General features: G+C 43.4%; 1 protein-coding gene across 1 annotated transcript in view; it reads right to left on the bottom strand.

Annotated features, from left to right (window-relative positions):
- Positions 1-13980, bottom strand: part of WIPF1 (WAS/WASL interacting protein family member 1) — a 57991-nt gene that overhangs the window by 26530 nt on the left and 17481 nt on the right. Inside the window, exon 2 of the mRNA XM_074594843.1 lies at positions 9734-9840. The gene's annotated coding sequence lies outside the window, so the exon portion shown is untranslated. The remainder of the gene's footprint in view (positions 1-9733; positions 9841-13980) is intronic.

Genomic DNA, 13980 nt, shown 5'->3' with positions numbered 1-13980 from the left:
AGTGAACTGTGACTGGTCTACTAAAGCCAACATCTATAAAATAATATTAAAATAGCAACTACCTCTGAAGGGGAAATCTGAGGCATATAAGGGCCAGACATGTGGAATGAATTTAAAACACCGTTTTCCAATCCCTCTCTCTTGTAAATATTGCAATATTCCTATAAGAATGTTGAAAAACTACAGCACACAGAGATTAGGTCAGATTTCACATCAAAAGCCCAAACAAAAAGTTAAGTGGCCTGGGCAGTCAGCAGGGAAAGGGCAACTACACAAGCAAGGGTGCATTGGAGTTTTTACAGCCCAGGTGTCGACATGAATTAGAAAGTAACTTGAATACCTGTCATTAGAGGAGCAATCAAAGACTGACCTGCCCGGAGTGTGGGAAAAACAAAACAAAACCCAGCCCCAGAGCTGCACAATGTACGGCAGCCTGCGCCGCCAAAGACAGTTCAGAAAAACCAATACCTCCTCAGCGCCAGGTTACTGTCAATAAAAGGCTCAGCTCAGTGCGGCAAGCCCCATAAATCAGTTTTGCGAGAAACAGGCAACCCGGTCTGGTAGAGATTTTAATTAAAAAGAAAAAAAATAATAAATCCAATTTTCCATTCTGAAAGTTAATTTTGGATGATTTGAGGCTGCAAAGTGCCGAGACTCCAAACCTCCACTAAAATGGGTGGAGATGGAGAGTCTGACTTTACTCAGAGTTTGTGGAAAGGCTCAGGCCAGTTTTCAGAGGGGGCTGGAAGAGACCCATCGTACTTTATGACTTTGCTGAAAGTGTTTGAATTATTTGGGATGATCAGACTTAAAGATTAAGAAGAGTACAGCCTGCAAACTCCCTTGATGTTCTCTGCTCTGCAGGGATTTTCGCTGTAGCTCAGGGTTAGTCATAAAACGAGATCATTTTTGAGGCGCTGAATCATATTTGCACAGAAGTAACGAATTTGAGGAGCGTCATGGTCAGCAATCAAGGTTGGCATTGGCTCCCACAACACTGTCTTTTGGATGCAGGACCACAGCCACAGTCGGCACAGAGATGCCATCGCTTGTGTTGAGCGCTGCTGGCATCCTGCTTCATGAACTCAGGGAGAGCAACCGTCAGGGTACACTGTCATCTGTCTCAAAGGACCATGACCTATTGAAAAACTCCCCGTAACTTTCCCTCTGTGCCCTGCTCACAGACCACAAACTGAATAGGAACTCACGTCAGACCTTACAAACTGACTAGATATTAAATGAGGACTCATTCTGCATATGACTTGTATCCCCTGTGTTCATAAGCCTTCTCTGACCTCTGATGCAAAAAGCTATAAAATAGCATTTGATCTGCCATTTAAATGCTTATTTCAGTAACATAGCCAGGAAAAGTTCAGGTTTTTTGTAGACTTTGCTGGGCTGTTACAAAACAATTACATTTTTTTAGAATTCACATTCCCAAAGGAATTAATGCAAGCTTGCAAATAAAGCAATGGAAAATTTTCAGCTTACTGAGGTATAAATGAATAGCCACAAAATATACCATTACTTTGCACACTTTAGAGTTTTTAGTATGTACCAGGATTGGTGTCTTATCACAGATCCTCTGCTGAGAATAGCTACAAAATGAAACTCCCTCTAGCATAATTTGTTTAATAACTAACTTACAGTAAAAATGAATATCACTCTCAAAGGCTGAGAACCCTGACGTAGGTGAAGCTGGGCAGCGCGCGCACCGGGTTATCTGCACAGGCAGGGAGTTGGACGACACAGTGTCCATTTGCACAAGCAATCAAAGCGACTTGCGGCATCCGTTCTTGCTCGCTTGGAAGGGAGCCTCTGCCCTCTGAGGTTTGGCCTGCTGTGTAGCTCATACTGCGTCTCAGAAAGCTTTCAGATGGGCTGCTATGGTTTCAGTAATTATTTTTAAAGGTTCTCAGCAATATAAAAACAAATCCGTGGAAGAGGTTTTAAAATCGGGATGGAAATAATAAAGGGGGGAAGGGGGAAGAGGAGGCAAAAAGTAATCTGAAACAAACAGAGGGGCTGCTTCAGCAAACAAACCCCTCCCTTCCCCAAACTCCAGGACTTCAATCGCCCCTTTTTCATGTTGGAGCCAACCTCAGCTCACCCCAGACTACTCAGATGCTGTGGCCAAAAGGTGATCATCTGTTCAAAAAGGTCTACACAACTTTTGAAACTGCGTCCAAAGCAATACAAAAAAAAAAAAAAATACCCCAAACCCAAGGTGAATTAAGGATAAGAGATTCATTTTAATCGTAAATACCCTACCGTACATATTTTGGTTTGAAATGGACTCATTTAAAAACAACAAAGAAAAGCAACAGTGTTCCTGAAAACACATTATTTCACATGTGAATTTACATGATCGCCTAATATCCTGGCAGCACTGGCAAATGATGTCTTTTTCTAATCCATATTAAAAACAAGTCCAAAATGTTATGTTCCTGCACCACCAGATTATTTGCCTGGTTGGAATCCAGCAAGAAACTTCTGCAACTTACTTCAGAGAAATAGACAGAGGAAGCAATACATTACCGCTATTAAAAATTGTCCAATAAGACAACACAAAAAACTACCTTTAGATGGCTTGTACAAAACTAACAGACCAGATAACCATTAAATAAAGTAGACTGAAGGTTGCCATTTTCTCTATATCGTTTGGTTCTTTGTATCATCAATAAAATCTACTAAATCAGACCATCTTTTTCTCTATTTTAAAAAACATAGCTTTTATAAAATACCCATATTAACTGTGTTGATCCAGCGCCTTTATTATTACAGCATGAAAAGCTTAATTTTAAAAGTCTAATTTTTAAATAAGAGTAAAAAAGTGTATCAGCTGATAGGAACCGCTCTAGTTTCGCTCCAGATCTACGAAGTCTTCTACCAGAAGAAGATATGGTCAAAAAGTAGCAATGTGAATCTGTGTGATAAATGATGAGGGCCGCCAGCTGAAGCTCTAGGGCTAAAGCAGACTACCAGCAGGGAAGATGAAGAATTGTCTTTTCCTCCTGCGATACCGAACCACTGAATCCATCCCATGCCTTATTCTGAGCTGGCAAGCACTTCCCTGCCTCAAGACCAGTCACCAGACAAAACAAGCTGCAACCTAATGGAAATACATATAGAAACCCTGCAGAGGATCTCCTGCTCTAGATTCGCTTTTTGGGAAGAGCAGCTCCAGAGCAAATTAGCAGTTTGGTGACTGCCCTTGCAGCAGGTCACCTCCAAGACAGGGGCCAACCGAATGGATGGGTGGAGGAGCAAAGGCAGGAGGGTGCTTGGAGACACCCTCCCTCTTTGGTCAGCCTGGAGATGAGCTCCAGATCATCCTCCTGAATCAAAAACATGTAAACGAGGTGGAACCAGTGGTGTGGTGTTCGGAGAGGTCCCCAGGCAAGGAGCCTGATGGCTGCTATCTCAGACTCCCATTCACAGCTGGAGCGGTGGAAGGACAGACCTGAAATTCTGCCTCTGTTTGGATTTAGAATCATAGAATGGTTCGGGTTGGAAACAACCATAAAGATCATCTAGTTCCAGCTTCCCTGCCATGGGCAGGGACACCTCCCACTAGACCAGGCTGCTCAAAGCCCCATCCAGCCTGGCCTTGAACACCTCCAGGGATGGGGCAGCCACAACCTCCCTGGGCAACCTGTTCAGTGCCTCACCACCTTCACAATAAAGAATTTCTTCCTAATATCCAATCTAAATCTCCCCTCCTTCAGTTTGAAACCATTTCCCCTTGTCCTATCATTACACTCCCTGATAAAGAGTCCCTCCCCAGCTTTCCTGTAGGCCCCCTTTAGGTACTGGAAGGGGCTATAAGGTCTCCCCGGAGCCTTCTCTTCTCCAGGCTGAACAACCCCAACTCTCCCGGCCTGTCATTTACTTTGGCTCTTTGTGAAGCACTAAAAATCTAACCCACGGTGCACTGAATACCACTCCAAGTGTAACAGGAGAGACCTTAGCCTTCAGCATCTGAGTTCGCCTGTGTGCAAGTCACCCCTGACGCTCATGCGCTGTTCCTATCACCGACTATTTCCATTTGGTCCATTCCGGAAAACATCCTGAGTAATACAAGGATGAATTTTTCTGTTAAGTATTTCCAAAGCTGGCTTTTGGCAAGAAAAAATGTCAAAAGTCACTTGGAAAAGAAAGGTACAGCTAAGAGATGTTTCAATTATTTAATAAATAAGCTGCAAAAATGCAAAGATTAAAATCCAGGCAATACTAATATTCTTCATGTTTATACCATTATAAGCCGAGCAGAGAGAAGAGTATTGACCAACAGCAATTACATTTTGTTTCATTTACTAGAAAAATTCAACTCAAAATAGCTTTGTAAAGCCATTTTTACATCAATCTTGGGAGTTTTGTCTCCTTTTAAAGCAGGACTCGATATTTATGAAACATAGGCGAGACAACTTTGAAACAGAGGGTTCAGATTTTACACCTAGCACCTTAGCTGAAGTCTCAACCTTGATATTGGGACTATGAAATTTGTACATTTGCATCTGAGTACACAGTACACATCTGCAGCAGATGATGCCAATTTAAAGACCTACAGTAAAGGCACACAGTTAAGCTGTTCATACCTAATCTCAGGTTTTCATTGTCCAGTTGAAAGCCCTATAAGTAAGGGCAGCTTCTGAAGATTTCATTTATGAAATACACTTCATTACTTGTTTTGGCAATTATCAAATAGACAGCAAGATACAAGTCCTGTTTTGCATCACTCTCTGGTTCTTTTAAACTCAAAGCAATTGTAGTGTTATATGAAAGACTAACTCAGTCTAGGAATTTAGATTCCCTGTTCTACCTGGAGAGGTACTAAAATTTGTCTATGTTGGTATACTACAAAATTTAATAATGTGGGGTTTGGGAGAAAGAAATAGAGTAAAGTGGGAAACTGTCTCAATTTTATGTCCTGTCCGGCCAAAACCATGACACCTGACAAAGTTTGAGGCATGAAGAGATTTCTATCTTAATCAGGAATTTAAAAAAAAAACCAACACAGTTTTGTTGTTAGAAGCGCAAATTTCAACAGAGCCTACATTTGCTTTAGGTAATTTACATTTCTTTTAAAAGATTATTTTAGAATTTTTCATATCTGAGATGATTTAGAATTTTTCATATCTGAAATTTAACTTTTGTGCCAAATTCACCTTTGATGTCGGAGAGGGAAAAAAAATTAAGATTTTGATAAATGGATGGTTTTAATTAGAAAAGCTTTTCAGTAAAAATATCCTGAAAAACTGTAACTGCGATCGTTAACTTTGACATCCAAACAGAAATTTTCCAACTTAGGCATCTCAACCCTATTGCTAGAGGCTTCTGTTTTCATAGCTTCACTAGCGTATCGTCATGCTGACCCAGCACAGGGACTCCCTTGCTGTTTCCTGACTGCCTTGATCATCTCCTGGTCCCGGGACGGAGACGGGGCAAGTCGGTGCCACTAGAACTAAGACTTGGGGGGACGTGGATGCGGACAAGCGAGGGATCCCAAAGTTCTGCAAAGGGGACTAGTTTAAAGCATGGCACAAATCAAACCAAAAGCAACCAAGGACAACAAAGTGAAAACGCCCTTCTGCTTTCCTCCACGTCTCCGATTACAGAAGTCTTTGCTCCAATTTGTTTCTCTTTGGAAACAACTTTTTACAGCTGCACATGGCAAGTGCTGCACTAGCGAGTGAAGAAGAGAAGCTGGAAAGAATGATTATTAATGGATTCTGCCAAAAAAACAGGCAGGGCAATGCCTTTCACGGCTTAGCACAAGACCTAGTCAATCTTCCCCTACGCAAAGAGGAGGCTTGTCCTGCGTTGCCTTCCTGAGAAGGAAAACGGCACCGCCACGTTGCCCACTGCAGCAACCTGGGCAGGACCCCAAGGATACATGCGGCACCCCCCACTTTCTACTTGTAAAGCTGGTCGACTCCACACACATCAAAAGATGGCATTTGCCCAAGTCATTGTCAGTTAAAACCAAGTGATTCCATTCATCTACCTGCATTTTATTTTAAATTTTAGATATTTAGATCTCAACTGTTTTCCATGACCTTTGACAACCAAGTGTTTCCATGCAGCAAGCGTAGTCAAAGGCAACGTGCCATGATGGTGCCTGCCCTGGAGGACACAGGTTTACCAGGGGGCTTGGGACTGTAGTGGCATCACACATGAGGTCATATCTAGCTGACTGTGTAGGTCAGACCCAGGCAGATGTGCAAGGCAGGTGAATACTCTAAGAGGGACAAATCCACATCTTGCTTGAACTCGGTGGGAGCTACAAGCCATTGCTTGAGGAGAGAGACAAGGTGCCCTGGCCAGCGGCTCTGAGGCCAACAGCAGTTCCTTGTTCCTGCCAGGTTTTTGGAAGCGGTGCCCAGGCAGCATCGCACCTCCGTGTTAGCCGGCAGCTCCGAGCCAGCCTGCTCCACAGGAGCTCACTGGGAGCCCAGGGAGCAGCTGGTTTTGGAGGTTATTTGCCTCCATGCAAGGCAGCAGGTCTAGCTGAGCTCCTGCTAGTATTCCAAATGCAGCTTTTTGCATAAAAAGTAGTAGTTTGGTGCTGTTTAATCTAAAAAAAAAAAAAAAAAGTATAAATGTATGTATGGCATGATACTGCCAGGAAAAACCATACCCACAAAACCAAAAGCAGCCACATACCATCATTCAACACTTGCATTTCCTCTTTAGAGCATTCATCGGCAAGTCCTCTTACTCCACAGGGCTGCTCAAATTTAACCTTGCTAATGCCCATCTACCAGAAGCTCAGAGGAGAAAACAAATCAGCCATTGCAGGCCGGAGTGCTCAGTTCAGGTGCCCTGAAACAGCAGGTATTGGAGGGTGGCAGCCAATTTCCCCTTTCTTTGTAATAGGGGTGGTTGTCACAGTTGTTAAACCCTAGCTAAAGTTAGCATCACATCTGCTGAATCCTGTAAATATGGCCGAAACCTTGATCGAACTGGCTGATGGGGTTGGCTAGCTTGCACGGGCAAAAAACAAACTGGTTTTATTTTAAGTGAGTTTGAAGACTAAATTTAGCACAACGGCAGACTGAAGTATGACTTCTAACACTGCTGCTTTCAAAAACCAGAATTGGTAATTAAAGAGAGAGTTTAAGAACCACTTCAAATCTGAGGCCACAAGCTTCCAGATAAAAAGAAAACTTTTTCCTCAGAAAGCTGTTGTATCTGGATCAAACCCACAGCTTGGTTTTATCAGGTCATAAGACACTATTACTCTCATGAAGTCTACTTTCTCTCTTAAACTGCAGTCCTGGTGAGTGGCAGTCCTCAGACTATCTTAAGGATCGCTGTTTTCTTCCATATCTGCCAAGGCCCTTACAAGCAGGCTGGCCCACAGCGGGCTGGGCTACAGGTGGTGCTGGTCTGGGCACCAGCACCCAGAGAAAAAGCCCCGCTTCTGCCCAGAACGGGCACGGCAGCACCAGGGCTGTCCTGCGAAGAAAGCCTGGACCCTGCAGCCAAACGCTGCCTCAGGCGAGCCCTGATCCATCAAACCTGGCTGTTAGGAAAGGCTGTTCGGTGCAGACCAAACTGGTTTTGCATGGCCAGCATGAGTCTAAGGTTTGCCATTAGTACCAAAGTTTTGAGATCCATGATAAAATGAGCAGTTTTCTGTCTTCCCGCAACTGTTCACCTGAGAAAGCAGCACAGCCTGACTTTTCAGGTCTCCCTCTTATGCCGGGAGCAGACCTGGTAGTCACCTTGCCAGCTGCTAGTGATAACAACTCCACACTCTGCCACAGTCCCCAGTATAGTGCACTCATTTTATCTGTTGACTCCCAAATTAGAAGAACAAAATCTCCTCAAGAAACTCAGGAATAGCATGTCACCTTCCCTCCCTGAAAAGTGGAGTACAGGGTATACTGTACCATACCTATGGAAGTGTTTATTGCCTTTAAAATAACTATTCAGCTGTCATCAATAACCAGAAAAATTTAAAGTCACTGTCAACAAAGGATTGAAATACAGAATGACCTTCACCTGAGTCACTATCAATTATATCATTCCTGGCAGGTATTTATCACTTCTCTCCCTAAAAATCTCCAGTGACAGAAATTCTGCAATATCCCTCAGTCACCTACTTCGTTAGCCTTACAGCTAATGAAGCTTTTCCCAGTACCTAATCTAAACCTCCTCTGCTGTGTTTTCATTTGCTATTTCTCATCTGATTTACAACCAATGTGCAGCGTAATTTATTCCTCTCCTCTTTGTGGATATTTGAAAACTGTTTACGAGTCTGATCTTCTTTAGGCTAAGCAATCCTATTGCCTCCAGTCTTTCCTCACAGGCTGTATTTGGTCTGTCCCTCATTACTGCTGTTCCTAGGACATTTCATAATCCCGCATCATATTTGAAATGGGTGAGGGTGACCCAATTCACCATCTTTATCTCAGTATTGCATTGTATGTTCTTTTGCAGCATCCAATTTACTAATTTGAAATAAAATATAAATGTCAATTTAAAAACACTCATATTTTCCCTATATGCATATCTCCCTCCTGCAAAGCAGCCAGTCCTTTCCATCCATCCGCAGTGTCAAAACAGGTGTGTTTGGTTACTGATCACGCAGTAGTACCATCTTTTTTGGTCCTCTAATATGGAATAACTCCCCAAATACTAGGCTTTGCACCAATCCTCATCCTGGCAGCAGTTCATCTTGCTTGATATGAGTTGTCGAGCCACGAATGAAGCGAGATGTTTGTCTGCTCCTATGGCTAACTCTTCCCTCTCGCATCTCCCAAGCCCAGCACCCAGATTTCTCCAGTCTGAGGTTTCCAAAGCAAGCGCGCTGCTGGAACTACACCAAAGCATCGACCCGCATGGACCAGCAACAGACCTGATCAAGAAGCCCAAAATGGTTTTTGTGCTCACATCTATGGAGAACCAAAATCCCAAGCACCTCTGGGACCCTCTCAGCACCAGTTTCTACCTGGCCCACTAATCACAAAGAAGCCACAGTCAAAGCTTACAGCACAGTGCATTCAAGCTAGGAAATAATATTTGATCTGCTGAACTGCACCAGCTCTAGGTCAGCATGTTCCAGCTTATCTACAGCACATGCACATGCTTTCTGCTTCAGCCTCTGCTGCAATGAAAAAAATAAAATTAAAAAGTAAACTCACTATTATTTCTTTCTTTCTGATTCACTATGTGTCTCAGTAGACCTTTTCATACTATTTCTGTTCATTAGCATCAAACTCTGAACATTGCAGACTTCACTGTGCAGCTTTCAAGTGTAACGTCATTTGCTCTAAAGTCAGGTCAAGTACGAATTCACAGTGCCTGCTCAAATCATATCTTAGGTCTCCTGACCTACTTGTGAAGTCTTAAATCCCTCCACTGTTAGACATGTGTTACTGGAATGAAAAAAAACAAACGAACAACCCACTGCATGTGTTAAGTAAAAGCTTGCGGGTTTGGCAGCAAATTTGATGTAACCTAAGGCACCTAAATCTGACATTAGGAAAGGCGTGCCACATCAGAGCACGTCAGTAAACTGGCACTGCCATTAATCCTGCCCTGGAGATGAATGACTCCCGTATTGTCACACTGCAAATCAAGACATGAGATGGCTCTGTGCCTTCTGGCTGTGATGGGCCAGGGATGGCACACGCCGGAGATGTGTCTCCCTGTTCCGCGGCTCACACAGAGACTCCTCCCTGCTCCCATCCCTCTCCTGGTGCAAACCTCATGGACTCCGTACCTCGTCACCAGCCGGAGAGACGCTTGCACAGAATAGGAGGCCTGGCAAATTCAGTCCAGAATACACTTGCTGCTAGATCGCAATAACATTTCCCAGGGTGCACATTCCTGCAGGGAAGAAGAAACAAATAAACAAACAACCCCAAAACTATTAATTGCGAAACTGAAACGTTGGGGACCACAGAGCCTAAGTATGTATCTATTATGCATTTCCTTGCGTAAGCAGAAATTCTGCATGAGAAACTGGCAGCGTGTAAAGAAGAGCCCGCCTCCATCTAAAGAGGAATCAGAACAGGAAAAATACACTGACTGTGCTCTCCACATCAGTCCCTCAGGCCAAGGGGCCCAATTTGTTCTCAAAGAAATTTAAGACAATTTCCCTGACTTCAGCATAGCACAGTAAAAGCCAATATAAATGGTGGAATGAAAACAGAAAAGCCTAAAAACACGTGTGGATGGATGTGGTGGTAAAACTGAGCAGAGTTACCCACTGCTAGAGTTGCTCCTCTTAAAAGAGCCATGGTTCACTGACCAGCTTTGTAATAAGGAGGTTTCTATAATTTAGGCTAGAGAAAAATGCATGCAAAAGCTGAAACAAATCAACTAAAAAAAAGTAAAACCAACCTCCTTCAACCTCTAGATGCATTTAACAGCTAATTACAGAAATGATTTGCAGAACTTGCATTCAAGTGTGTGGTGGGGCAGAAAGGGGGAGGGAATGGCCAGCAAGACGTGACAGAGACATGCTGCGAATAACATCCCAGCAAAAGATACCCTTGTCCATGTGATGTATTTAATATTAAAACAACAAAGTGTCTTCAACAATCCAGTCAATTTAAAATAAAATACGAGAACAGTAGCTATTCAGCATTTTACGGATTTACTTCTGTTTAGAGATCAGAGTCTCGAGACTCCACTCCCTTACTGGTGTGAAACCTTTGCATACACCAGGTGGTGAAATGGAACCCACAAGGGGATCCTGCTATAAACTCTCCAAAGCAGTTCAGGTTTGTATTCGTTCATCTTAACTCCTGTTTTTTCCCATGCAGAGAGAAGGGCAAGCCTGTGCCATGGATCCAAGTGTCCAGTGGACACGAAGTCAAGACAGCAGTGCGGCTGAGTAGCTTTTGGGGAACAAAACTGGCCAGCAATTAAAATGGCATCCCAAGCAGTTCATTCTGTGTAATTGCAAAATTAAGGATATTTTAAAGCTGCTTTCATCTAACTTTGAAGCTCTCTCAAACTTACAAACTTTTATACTAATACTGCCCAAGGGAAAGAAACCAAAAGAAATAATTTTTAAAAACTCATACAGGAAAATGAATTTTTCTTCCATAGATACTATGCATATATGAAAATGCACACACACATTCACCCTTCCTTCTAAAGTTCAGTAAAAGAGGAGGGTTTTCTCCTGAGCACAGAATTTGTCCCCATCTGGTTCCATTTTTTACTATTTTATTTTTTTGGTTTCCTTCTCTCTCATTCCAATCCATATTTATTTCCTTTTGTTTAGTCTGTGCTCTTTATTCCCTTTCCTCTTTTTGCAGATTTCCTTTTTAATTTGTTTGAGAAAGAAACATTCTTTCCCTGGTTTTCATAACGCAAGCTGGTGTAACTGGCCCATTCAGAAATTCCCCCTCTCCTGCTCTTTTCCTCCTCTTTCAGTCTGGTTGTCTGCGCTCACTCTTGGTAGCAGAGCAAGAGTGTCAGGCTTTATTTATTTAAGACAGTGTATCAGTTTATTCGTTAATTCAGTTTCAAATGCCTGGCGCAAACCACTGTGTGGAGGCTCAAATATATTATTTACGAGCCATTATATTTAGCTTAAAACAACTCATAATCTATTTGAGATAAGCCGCTATGGGGCAGGATTAGGCTGAAATGAAAATGTCTGCAGCGGGATTTTACTAAATTGGTTTTAAATCACATTCTTAGTTAAACAGAGTTGAGTTTCACCGCGCTCTGGTGAAGGCTGTAAACCCTAATAGAGCAGAAAGGCTGGTTTTGGGCAGAACTTTTGCTCTCTTTGCAAAACTTGCTGGTTTTACAGAAGCTGAGAAGCCCAGTTAAGGCCAGAGCCTTCTGGGTGTGAAACTCCAAAGCTCGAAACCTGAGACCAGGCTTCGAAAGGCTGTGGAGAGAGACAGCCACAGAGCAGTAAATTGCCAGAAAAGGGACACTGCTATTCCCAAACGGCTGAGACCCTCAGTGCCCCGTGGCAGGGCCAGACCCAGCATCCACCTCCCCAAGCAGGAGGCGGCGATGACCTGGTCCTTCCTCAGCCACTGTGTTCATTTTTTTATGCTGAGATCAGGATGAACACACAGGGTGGTGTGAGGAGGGTATAACAGCAATGCAACTTAGTCTGTTTTTCTACATCATCAGGGAAATGTTTTTAAAAAGATTTAGGAAGAAGCATGGACAGTTTTAGGAATACTTGCCTGACACTCAAATCTCTGATTTTAATGTCTGGCAAGCCCTTGGTACGGCATCTGTCATCATCCCCAACAGCTGCATTTTGTGCTAGATCACAACCGCTTCCACTGCCCAGCCTGGCAAGCTGTGACCTCGCCTAGCGAGCCAGGGAGTCTCTGCACAGGGCAAGCACCTTTGCCACCGACCGCCACTGCCAGCACAGGCTGCGCAGCCCTCGCCTCCTCTTCCCCCCACGCTCTCCCAGCACCACGTGTGCCCCGCGCTGGGGTTTAGTTTTAGTTCAGGTTCTCTGATACGCTACTACAATACTCTACATTTTATCATCCTGAAGTTTATTTTCTTTCAAACTTCCATTCTCACTTTGCATTCAAAATTGTTAGTTAACCACAATGGCCTAGTAACGTTTCAAAGTAATGAATGTATTTTTGTGCAGGAATACAAAATGCACATCCCATCAAACAGCCTCCCTCTGAGAAGTCACAAGTTCTCCAGCACCAAACTGGTGCCAATTCATTCCCGATACGGCGCATTCCCAAGCCAAAACCCTCTAGCACAGAAAAGCCGGGATGGAATTTCTCAGCAGAAATCACCAGGAATGAGAGAAAACCTCAACAAGAGACTACACCAATAAAATCGAACAGAACAGCTATATACTTAGTACGGCCAAATCAAACAAAGGGAAGTTCTCACTATAGTCAATAGCTTTAACCTGTGCTTGGAAAAGCACTTCCTGGTATTTATTAACACTGAACGCTTCTATTAAAAATACAGACCTTTTGCTCATTATATGAACATCTTAACAAGACAGGGAAGATTTCATTCACACCTCTGAGGTGATTCAGGTCCATGCTGCTCTTGTACGGCAAGGCAGGCTCCAAGCTTCTCACAAACCAGGCTAACCCTCAGAAGAGCTTCCTATTTTTGCCCCATAAGGTCCTGCTCTGAAAGCCCATGTCACTCGCTACCTGCTAACTCAAGTGCCCTATGGACCACTTCTTATCCACCCCACCCTGCCACAAGTCTGTGAAAATATGTATGCAGAACCCCAGCAGGATGGCGACAGACATTTTAAGAGGACTAACCTGTGCTATTTGAATCCGTTGGAGGTCACACAGTTCTGAACTTCCCCAGCAGCTTCAGTCTCGTTTCCTGTAGAGCTGCATGTGACACCGCACTTCCTCACCGCACCTTGCTAGCCTCGCTTCGCTCACTTTTTAAAATCAGATGAAGAAACTAACTGTCCTTTATGGCACGTTTAAGAGCTTTCCTGCTCTTATGTTGAATCGTTGACATTTCTACGTAGCCAAAGAGCACTCCTCTGTCGCCTTCTGAGTCACTCCATGATTCAACGGACCTTTACATACTATTTCTTTGTATTAATACCAAATGCTGAATGTGATTCTGTTACAGTATGCTCAGTGCCCCCCCCTCTTCTTTTAAAGAGGAAACAAATGCAATAGTGGAGAATGTAATTACACTGCAGGCATGGGAAATTTCACTTCCAGGATACTCGTTTATAAAATTTTCAGAGTGGTAATGAATTGTTGCATTCAAATAGATGCAGTTATCAGCAATTTTCAGGAATATTTTCCATTTGAATGTGGCAAACAGTTTGAGTCTTATGAAAAATAGCTCATGTCTTAAGTAGATATAGACTCATAGAATGGTTTGGGTTGGGAGGGACCTTAAAGATCATCTAGTTCCATCCCCGTGCCATGGGCAGGGACACCTCCCACTAGACCAGGCTGCTCAAAGCCCCATCCAGCCTGGCCTTAAACATGTCCTCTTAGTTGTAGCAATGTGCATCCA

This window comes from Larus michahellis, chromosome 7, assembly GCF_964199755.1.
Source record: "Larus michahellis chromosome 7, bLarMic1.1, whole genome shotgun sequence".
Classification (NCBI taxonomy): domain Eukaryota; kingdom Metazoa; phylum Chordata; class Aves; order Charadriiformes; family Laridae; genus Larus; species Larus michahellis.
This window is presented reverse-complemented; position numbering and strand designations above follow the sequence as displayed.